The sequence below is a fragment of the Macaca mulatta genome, chromosome 9, assembly GCF_049350105.2.
Source record: "Macaca mulatta isolate MMU2019108-1 chromosome 9, T2T-MMU8v2.0, whole genome shotgun sequence".
NCBI classification, from domain to species: domain Eukaryota; kingdom Metazoa; phylum Chordata; class Mammalia; order Primates; family Cercopithecidae; genus Macaca; species Macaca mulatta.
This window is the reverse complement of record NC_133414.1, coordinates 62,258,675-62,268,942: the sequence shown is the minus strand read 5'-3', so window position 1 is coordinate 62,268,942 and position 10,268 is coordinate 62,258,675. Positions and strand designations below refer to the sequence as shown.

Genomic DNA, 10,268 nt, shown 5'->3' with positions numbered 1-10,268 from the left:
CTTTCCAATTAAGATGCTTTTATATCTTTTTCTTGTCTAATTTTCTTGGCTGGAACTTCCAGTACAATGTTGAGTAGTAGTGGTGAAAGTGAGAATCCTTATTTTGTTCCTGTACTTAAGTGGAACACTTTCCATTTTTCACCAATGAATATGTTTGCTATGGATTTTTTCATAAATGCTCTTTATTCTTTTTGAGAAATTCCTTCTATTCCTAGCTGAATGTTTTTATTATGAAAGGGTGTTCAATTTTGTCAACTACTTTCTCTGCATCTATTGAGATGATAATATGTTTTCCCCCTTTGTTTCACTAATGTGGTGCATTACATCAATTGATCTCTTATGTTGAACTCCTCTTGCATTCCTGGGATAAGTCCCACCTGGTCATGGTGTATACCACTTTTAGTGAGCTGCTGGCTTTGGTTTGGTAGTATTTCATTCAGTATTTTTGTGTCTATATCCATAAAGGATATTGGTGTGTAGTTTTCCTTTCTTCTCTTCTTTTTTTTATTTTTATTTTTATTTTTTGAGATGGAGTTTAGCTCTTGTTGCCTAGGCTGGAGTGCAACAGTGTAGGGGGAACCAGCCTCCAATGTTTCAACATAGGTTCTTTTCTATTTTCCCTAAGTGTTGGCTGGTCTGAGAAATAAAGGGACAGAGTACAAAAGAGAGAAATTTTAAAACTGGGTGTCTGGGGGAGACATCACGTGTCGGCAGGTTCCGTCATGCCCCCTAAGTTGCAAATCCAGCAAGTTTTTATTATAGATTTCAAAAGGGGAGGGGTGTACAAATAGGGTGTGGGTCACAGAGATCACATACTTCAAGGGCAATAAAATATCACAAGGCAAATTGGGACAGAGTGAGATCACAGGACCAGGGCACAATTAGAATTGCTGATGAAGTTTCATGTCCCACTGGGCATGCATTCTCACTGATAACATCTTATCAGGAGACAGGGTTTGAGAGCAGACAACCTGTCTGACTAAAATTTACTAGGCAGGAATTTCCAAATTCTAATAAGCCTGGAGGCGCTCCAGGAGACTGGGGCTTATTTCATCCCTTATCTGTAACCATAGAAGACAGACACTCCCAGAGTGGCCATTTTAGAGACCTACCCCTGGGAATGCATTCTATTTCTCACAGCTGTTCCTTGCTGAGAAAAGTAATTCAGTGATATTTCTCCTGTTCGCTTTTGTAAGAAAAGAAATATGACTCTGTTCTGTCTGGTCCCGCAGGCAGTCATGCCCAATGGTTATCTCCCTTATTCCCTGAAAATTGCAGCCATCCTGTTCCTTTTGGATGCCCAGATTTCCTATTGTTCAAACATACATGCTCTACAATTTGTGCAGATAACGCAATCATCACAGGATCCTGAGGTGACATACATCCTCAGTTTACGAAGGTGACGGGTTTAAGATATTAAAGTAAAGACAGGCATAGGAAATTATAAGAGTATTGATTGGGGAAGTGATAAATGTCCATGAAATCTTCACAATTTATGTCCAGAGATTGCAGTAAAGACAGGCATAAGAAATTATGAAACTATTAATTTGGAGAACTAATAAATGTCCATGAAATCTGTACAATTTATGTTCTTCTGCCATGGCTTCAGCCGGTCCCTCCGTTTGAGGTCCCTGACTTCCCGCAACACAATGGCATGATCTTGGTTTACTGCTAACTCCGCCTCCCAGGTTGAAGTGATTCTCCTGCCTCAGCCTCCCAAGTAGCTGGGATTACAGGTGCCTGCCACTATGCCTGGCTAATTTTTGTATTTTAGTAGAGATGGGATTTTACCATGTTGGCCAGGATGGTCTCGATCTTCTGACCTAGTGATCTGCACACCTTGGCCTCCCAAAGTGCTGGGATTACAGGCATGAGGCACCATGCCTGGCCTTTTGTTTATATATATATATATATATATATATATATATATATAATAAATATGAAACACTTCACAAATTTGCATGTCATCCTTGCACAGGGCCCCAGCTAATCTCTGTATTGTTCCAATTTTATTATATGTGCTGACAAAGCAAGCATGAGATCATTCTTTTTTAATGTAAGCATTTAAAGCTATAAACTTCATTGAGTACTCCTGTCACACCATCTCATAAATTTTGGTACCTTGCATTTTATTTTAATTCATCTGAAAGTATTTCATTTTCTCTAGTCATTTATTCTTTGAGCCACTGGTTCCGCGGTGGCTCACGCCTGTAATCCCAGCGCTTTGGGAGGCCGAGGCGGGCGGATCACAAGGTCAGGAGATCGAGACCACGGTGAAACCCCGTCTCTACTAAAAATACAAAAAATTAGCCGGGCGCGGTTGTGGGCGCCTGTAGTCCCAGCTACTCGGGAGGCTGAGGCAGGAGAATGGCATGAACCCGGGAGGCGGAGCTTTCAGTGAGCCGAGATCGCGCCACTGCACTCCAGCCTGGGCAACAGCGTGAGACTCCGTCTCAAAAAAAAAAATAAAAAATAAAAAATAAAAAATTTCACTTATGTGCAAATTATCCAGGTTTTCCTATTTTTGGCTTCTAGCTTCATTACACTTTTGTTGGAAAAGACACTGTGTGTGTGTGTGTGTGTGTATATATATATATAATTTTTCTTTTTTTTTTAGACAGAGTCTTGCTCTGTTGTTCAAGGTGGAGTACAGTGGCATGATCTCTGCTCACTGCAACCTCTGCCTCCCAGATTCAAGCGATTCTCCTGGCTCAACCTCCCAAGTACCTGGGATTACAGGCGCCTGCCACCATGCCCAGCTAATTTTTTGTAATTTTTTAGTAGAGATGGGGTTTCACCATGTTGGCCAGGCTGGTTTTGAACTCCTGACCATGGGTCATCCACCCACCTTAGCCTCCCAAAGTGCTGGGATTACAGGCGTGAGCCACCAAGCCTGTCCTGTTTAGTTTTTTTTGAGACAGGTCCCGCTCTGTCCTGCAGGCTGGGGTGTAGTGGTATGATCTCAGATCACTGCAGCCTCTGCTTCCAGACTCAAGCCATTCTCCCGCCTCAGCCTCCTGAGTAGCTGGGGCTACAGGCATTCACCAACTACACCAGCTAATTTTTTTTTTTTTTTTTTTTTTTTTTTTTTTTTTGGTAGAGACAGGGTTTCACCATGTTGCCCAGGCTGGTCTTGAACTCCTGGGCTCAAGCGATCTGCCTGTCTCAGCCTCACTAAGCGCTGGGATTACAGCTGTGAAACACCACACCTGGCCCTTTGTATAATTTTGACCTTTTAAAATTTATTGAGAATTGTTTTGTGGCCTAACATGTGATTTATCATGGGGAATGTTCCATATGCACTTGAGAAGAATATATATTCTGCTCTTGTTAGACGGAGATTTTTCTATATGTCTGTTAGGTCTAGTTGGTTTAGTGTGTTGTTCATTTCCTCTAATTCCTTATTGATGTTGTCTAGATGTTCTGTTTGCTATTGAAGGTGGGGTATTGGCTGGGCGCAGTAGGTCAGGCCTGTAATCCCAGCACTTTGGGAGCGTGAGGGGGGCAAACTGCTTGAGCTTGGGCATTTGAGACCAGCCTGGGCAACATGACGAAACCCCATCTCCACAAAAAGTACACAAATTGGCTGCGTGTGGTGGTGTGTGCCTATATTCCCAGCTACTGGGGAGGCTGAGGTTGGAGAATTGCTTGAGTCTGGGAGGCAGAGGTTGCAGTGAGCTGTGATAGAGCCACCGCACTCCAGCCTGTATTGAAGTCTCCATTATTGTAAAACTATTTCTTCCTTCAATTTTGTTAGTTTGCTTGTGCATTTTGGAGCCCTTTTTTTCTTTTTTTGGTTCATATGTATGTATAATTGTTACAGCTTCTCATGATTTGACTCTCTTACCAACATAAAATGTTTTTCTGTAACATTTTTTGGCTTAAAATCTATTTTGTCTGGTATTAGTATAGCCACCCTGGCTCTCTTTTGGTTACTATTTGCGTGGATTATCTCCATCTTTTCACTTTCAACCAATTTGTGTCTTTGGGTCTACAGTGAGTATTTTGTAAGTTGCGTATTTGGATCATGTATTACATCATTTAAAAAAAAATCAGTTCTGCCGATCTTTCCGTTGGTGAGATTATTTACATTTAAAGTGATTACTGAAACAAAAAGTTACTTGACCAAGCACGGTGGCTCCTGCCTGGAGATGAGGCTGCAGTGAGCCATGATCGCACCACTGCTCTTCAGCCTGGGAACAGAGTGAGAAAGACTCAAAAACAAAAAACAAAAACGTATTTATGGTTGGACTCACGCCTGTAATTCTATCACTTTGGGATGCTGAGGTGGGCAGATTGCTTAGGCCAGGAGTTTGAGACCAGCCTGGGCAACATAGCAAGACTCCCGTCTCTACAAAAAAAATACAAAAATAAGCTGTGCATGGTGGTGCACACCTGTGGTTCCAGCTACTCAGGAGGCTGAGGTGGGTGGATCAGCTGAGCCTGCAGAGGTCAAGGTTGTAGTGAGCTGATTGTGCCACTGCTCTCCAGCCTGGGCAACAGAGCCAGACCCTGTCTCAAAAAAAACCCAAAACAGGCTGAGTGCGGTGGCTCACGCCTGTACCTGGCACTTTGGGAGGCCAAGGCAGGAGGACCACTTGAGGTCAGGAACCCGAGACTAGCCTGGCCAATGTTGTGAAATCCCATCTCCACTAAAAATACAAAAAACTGCCTGGCTGTGGTGGCGGGCGCCTGCAATCCCAGCTACTCAGGAGGCTGAGAATCACTTGAACCTGGGAGGCAAAGGCTGCAGTGAGCTGAGAAAGAAACACTGTGCTCCAGCCTGAGTGACAGAGCAAGACTCTGTCTCAAACCAACCCCAAAAAAGAAAAACAGGAAAACCTACACACCAACAAACTTACTTACGTCAACACGCTGTTTAGTTTCTACATAAATTGTTTTGCTCCTCAATACCTTCTTTTGTGCTTGGTTAATGATTTATCCTGTAATAGTTTGAACCTTTCTTAAATCCTTTTCTGTATATTTTAAAAGGTATTTTTTTTAGTGGGTACTATGAAGATTTCATTTAACATGCTGAGTTCGAAGTCCAGTCCAGACTGATACCAACTCAGCTTTAATAGCATACATTAACTCTGCTCCTTTCTCTGTCCCCTACCCGTATTGTTACAAATTATGTCTTTAAACAATTAGTGCCTATGACCATAGATCTGTATTATTTTAAGCATGTTTTTTAAATCATAAAGGAGAAAGAGGAATAACATACCCAAAATACAATCATACTAGCTTTTATATTTAGCTACATAGTTGCCTTTACCAGTGATCTTTACTTCTTCATATAGCTCTGAGTTACTATCTTGTATCCTTTCATTTAGCCTGAAGGACTCACGTTAGCTTTTTTTTTTTTTTTTTTTTTGTGAGCCCAAGTCTTGCTCTGTGGCCCAGGCTGGAGTACAGTGGCGTAATCTCTGCTCACTGCAACCTCTGCCGCCCGGGTTCAAGTGATTCTCCTGCCTCAGCCTCCCACGTAGCTGGGATTTCAGGCGCATGCCATCACACACAACTAATTTTTGTATTTTTTGTAGAGATGGGGTTTCACCATATTAGCTAGGCTGGTCTCGAACTCCTGACCTCAGGTGATCCACCCACATCGGCCCCCCAAAGTGCTGGGATTACAGGCATGAGCCACTGCACCTGTCCAAGAACTCTTCATTTATTATTTTTGTTTAGTGACAGGTTCTTGCTCTGTCAACCAGGCTGGAGTGCAGTGGTGTGATCATAGCTCACTGTAACCTCCAACTTCTGGTCTCAAGTGATCCTCCTGTCTCAGCCTCATGAGTAGTTAGAACTACAGATGCACACCACCATGCCCAGTTAATTTTTTAAATTTATATTTTGTAGAGACGGGGTCTCACTATGTTGTCCAGGCTAGTCTTAAATTGCTGGCTGCAAGCAATCTTCCTGCCTCAGCCTCCTAAGCGGCTAGGACAACAGGCCTGAACCACCCTGTCTGGCTAATTACTTTTATTTTGTAAAGATGGGGTCTCCTTATGTCACCCAGGCTGGTTGTGGACTCCTGGCCTCAGGTGATCCTACTTCAGCCTCCCAAAGTGCTGAAATTACAGGCGTGAACCACCATGCTGAGCTCCCCCAACACTTCTATTTATTTATTTATTTATTTATTTATTTATTTATTTATTTAGAGACGGAGTATTGCTCTGTCATCCAGGCTGGAGTGCAGTGGCGCCATCTCGGCTCACTGCAACTCCTGCCTCCCGGACTCAGTGACTTTCGTGCCTCAGCCTCAGTCAGCTGGGACTACAGGGGCACGCCACCACATCTAGGTAATTTTTTTGTATTTTTAGTAGAAATAGGGTTTCACCATATTGGCCAGGCTGGTCTCAAACTCCTGACCTCAGGTGATCCACCTGCCTTGGCCTCCCAAAGTGCTGAGATTACAGGCATGAGCCACCATGCCCGGCCCCAGCTCCACTTTTGCATTCTATTTTGTTTTCTTCCCTGAAAGTAATATGGGGAGACTTTAGCATTCTTTGTAACAGAAGTTTACTAATGATAAACTCCCCTGACTTTTCTGGGAATGTCTTAATGTTTCCTCCATTTTTAGAGGTTATTTTTTGCCAGATATAGGATTCTTGGTTGATTTTTTCCTGTCAGTATTTTTAATATATCACCTATCGGTGGGAGAGAGGGGAAGAAGTATCCTACTGCCTTCTGTGCTCTGTGATTTCTGATAAGCAATTGTTAATCTTACTGAAGATCCCTTGTACAGGATGAATCACTTATCTCTTGGGGTGTTTCTGTCTTTAACTTTCTACAATTTGATTATAATGTGTCTCAGTGTGGATCTCTTTGAGTTTACCCTGATTTGAATTTGTTGAGCATCTTGAATGTGTAGATTCACAACTCCCATCAACTGTGGGATATTTTTGGTCACTATTTTTTTTTTTTTTGAGACCAAGTCTCGCTCTGTTGTCCAGGCAGGAGTGCAGTGGTGTGATCTCGGCTTACTGCAAGGATTGGGGTAAACCCATTCTCCTGCCTCAGCCTCCCCAGTAGCTGGGACTACAGGCGCCCACCACCTCCCCCAGCTGATAATTTTTTGTATTTTTAGTAGAGATGGGGTTTCACTGTGTTAGCCAGGATGGTATCAATCTCCTGACCTCTTGATCTGCCTACCTCGGCCTCCCAAAGTGCTGGGATTATAGACGTGAGCCACCGTGCCCGGCCTGGTCACTATTTCTTAAAAAAATCTTTATAGGCCAGGCACAGTGGCTCACACCTGTAATCCTAGCACTTTAGGAGGCCAAGGTGGGTGGATTGCTTGAGCCTGGGAGTTCAAGACTGGCCTGGGCAACATGGCAAGACCTTATCTCTCCAAAAATACAGAAATTAGCTGTGCTTGGTGGTGGTATGTGCCTATAGTCCCAGCTACTTGGGAGGCTGAAGGGGGAGGATTGCTTGAGCCTAGGAGGTAAAGGCTGCACTTAGCCATGAGCGGTGAGATCATACCAGTGCACTCCAGCCTGGACATCTGAGCGAGACCGTCCCAAAAGAAAAAAACAAACAAACAAACAAAAAAAACAAGGATATATCTGCATGACTATGGATTAGGCAATGGTTTCTTACATACAACCTAAAGCACACCAACCAAAAGAAAAATAAATTATGCTTTCTCAAGATTAAAAAGGAGACTATCAAGAAAGTGCAAAGACAACTAACAGATTGAGAGAAAATATTTGCAAATTATATACATGTTAAAGGTCAATTATCTAGAAGATATATATTTCAAAAATTCGTTTAGAGATAGGGTCTTCCTATGTTGCCTAGGCTAGTGTTGAACTTCTGGGCTCAAGTGATCCTCCTGCCTCAGCCTTCTGAGTAGCTGGAACCATAGGCTTATACCACCACAACTGGATGTGGAATATGTAAAGAACACTTACTACTCAATAATACAGACAAAACCCAATTTAAAAATGAGCAAAGGCTTTAAATAGAATAAAAAGGAGACATTTAAGATTGTTGAAAGTGGTTGCTTCTGGGCAGTGGAAAATGGTGAGGCAGGTGGTGTCTGGATTGGAGGGGACGAGCTATTGTGAACAATAAACCTTGTATCACTATTTGGCTCTCTGGATCACAGTTCACAACAAGGGACGAATTTGCTCCACAAGGGACATTTGGCAATCTGAATATATTTGTCATTGTTATAACCGAGGGGTTATAACATCTAATGTGTAGAGGCCAGGGATATTACTAAACATCCTACAAGGCAGAGAGAGCCTAAAAGGCAGACATAGCCTAAAATGTCAATAGTGCTGAGGTGAAAAACTGTCTAAAGTATGTTTGAGGCTGGGTGCGGTGGCTCATGCCTTTAATACCAACACTTTGGGAGGCTGAGGCAGGTGGATCACCTGAAGTCAGGAGTTTGAGACCAGCCTGGCCAACATGGTGAAACCCTGTCTCTACTAATAATACAAAAATAAGCCGGCAGGGTGTGGTGTCTCACGCCTGTAATCCCAGGCGGATAACAAGGTCAGGAGATTGAGACCATCCTGGCTAACAAGGTGAAACTCCGTCTGTACTAAAAACACAAAAAATTAGCCGGGCGTAGTGGCAGGCACCTGTAGTCCCAGCTACTCGGGAGGCTGAGGCAGGAGAATGGCATGAACCTGGGAGGCGGAGCTTGTGGTGAGCCCAGATCATGCCACTGCACTCCAGCCTGAGCGACAGATTGAGACTCCGTCTCAAAAAAAAAAAAAAAAAAAAAAAGCCGGGCATGGTGGTGCATGCCTGTAATCCCAGCTACACGGGAGGTAGAGGCAGAATTGCTTGAACCTGGAAGGTGGAGGTGGCAGTGAGCCAAGATTGTGCCACTGCACTCCAGCCTGGGTGACAGACTGAGATTTCATCTCAAAATAAATACATAAATGAAGTATGTTTTGATAAAAATACAAACGCAAGTCAATAACAGTTATGTTAAAAAAAAAAAAACTTGGCCGGGCGCGGTGGCTCAAGCCTGTAATCCCAGCACTTTGGGAGGCCGAGACGGGCGGATCACGAGGTCGGGAGATCGAGACCATCCTGGCTAACACGGTGAAACCCCGTCTCTACTAAAAAAAATACAAAAAACTAGCCGGGTGAGGTGGCGGGCGCCTGTAGTCCCAGCTACTCGGGAGGCTGAGGCAGGAGAATGGCGGGAACCCGGAAGGCGGAGCTTGCAGTGAGCTGAGATCCGGCCACTGCACTCCAGCCTGGGAGACAGAGCGAGACTCCGTCTCAAAAAAAAAAAAAAAAAAAAAAAAACTTAATCATAAAAACAATCTTTTGTACAATATCCACAGGTGTAGTTTTCTTTTTTTTTTTTTTGAGATGGAGTTTCACTCTTGTTGCCCAGGCTGGAGTGCAATGGCGCAATCTCAGCTCATTGCAACCTCCACCTCTTGGGTTCAAGCGATTCTCCTGCTTCAGCCTCCTGAGTAGCTGGGATTACAGGCATGCACCACCACGCCCAGCAAATTTTGTATATTTTTTAGTAGAGACGGGGTTTCTCCATGTTGTTGAGGTTGGTCTCGAACTCACAACTTCAGGTGATACGCCCGCCTTGGCCTCCCAAAGTGCTGGGATTACAGGTGCGAGCCACCACGTCCAACCCACAGATGTAGTTTTCTTCATGTGCCACGCTTTGACTACCTTAACAAACAGCAGGGCTGGGAAAGCCTGCCAGGGATGTTTAGAGAATATGGAATTCACTTGCTTGTAAGTTAAGATGCCAGGCTTTTTTTAAAAAAAGTAAATCAGTTCTTTGGCTAGAATCATAGATTTAAAAAAAAAAGGAAAAATAAATTAAAAAGTAATTACCAATTCTACTGGTTAAGGTGAAAGAAGCACTGAAAAATCATGCCTTTACTTTTCATCTCCTTAATCAGGGTAATTAGAATACACTCTGGTGTAGAGGTTCATAAAGCAACAGTTAAGTCTTCTTTAGGTGCTATATAAGTCATCTATGGCTATTTCAGAAGTAACTTGATTATCATGTGTGAGTTTTGAAAATAACTGTAAATAGGCTGGGCAGAATGGCTCATGCCTATAATCCCAGCACTTTGGGAGGCTGAGGTTGGTGGATCACCTGAGGTCAGGAGTTCAAGACTGGCCTGGCCAATGTGGTGAAACCTCATGTCTACTAAAAATGCAAGAAAATTAGTTGGGCGTGGTGGCACGTACCTGCAGTCCCAGGTGCTTGGGAGGCTGAGGCAGCAGAATTGCTTGAACCCAGGGGGCGGAGGTTTCAGTGA

General features: G+C 43.5%; 1 pseudogene; it reads right to left on the bottom strand.

The window, feature by feature from the left end:
• Window positions 1-1,933: 1,933 nt before the first annotated feature.
• LOC114670166 (U6 spliceosomal RNA) lies at window positions 1,934-2,033 on the bottom strand (annotated as a pseudogene).
• Between the last annotated feature and the right edge of the window lie 8,235 nt (window positions 2,034-10,268).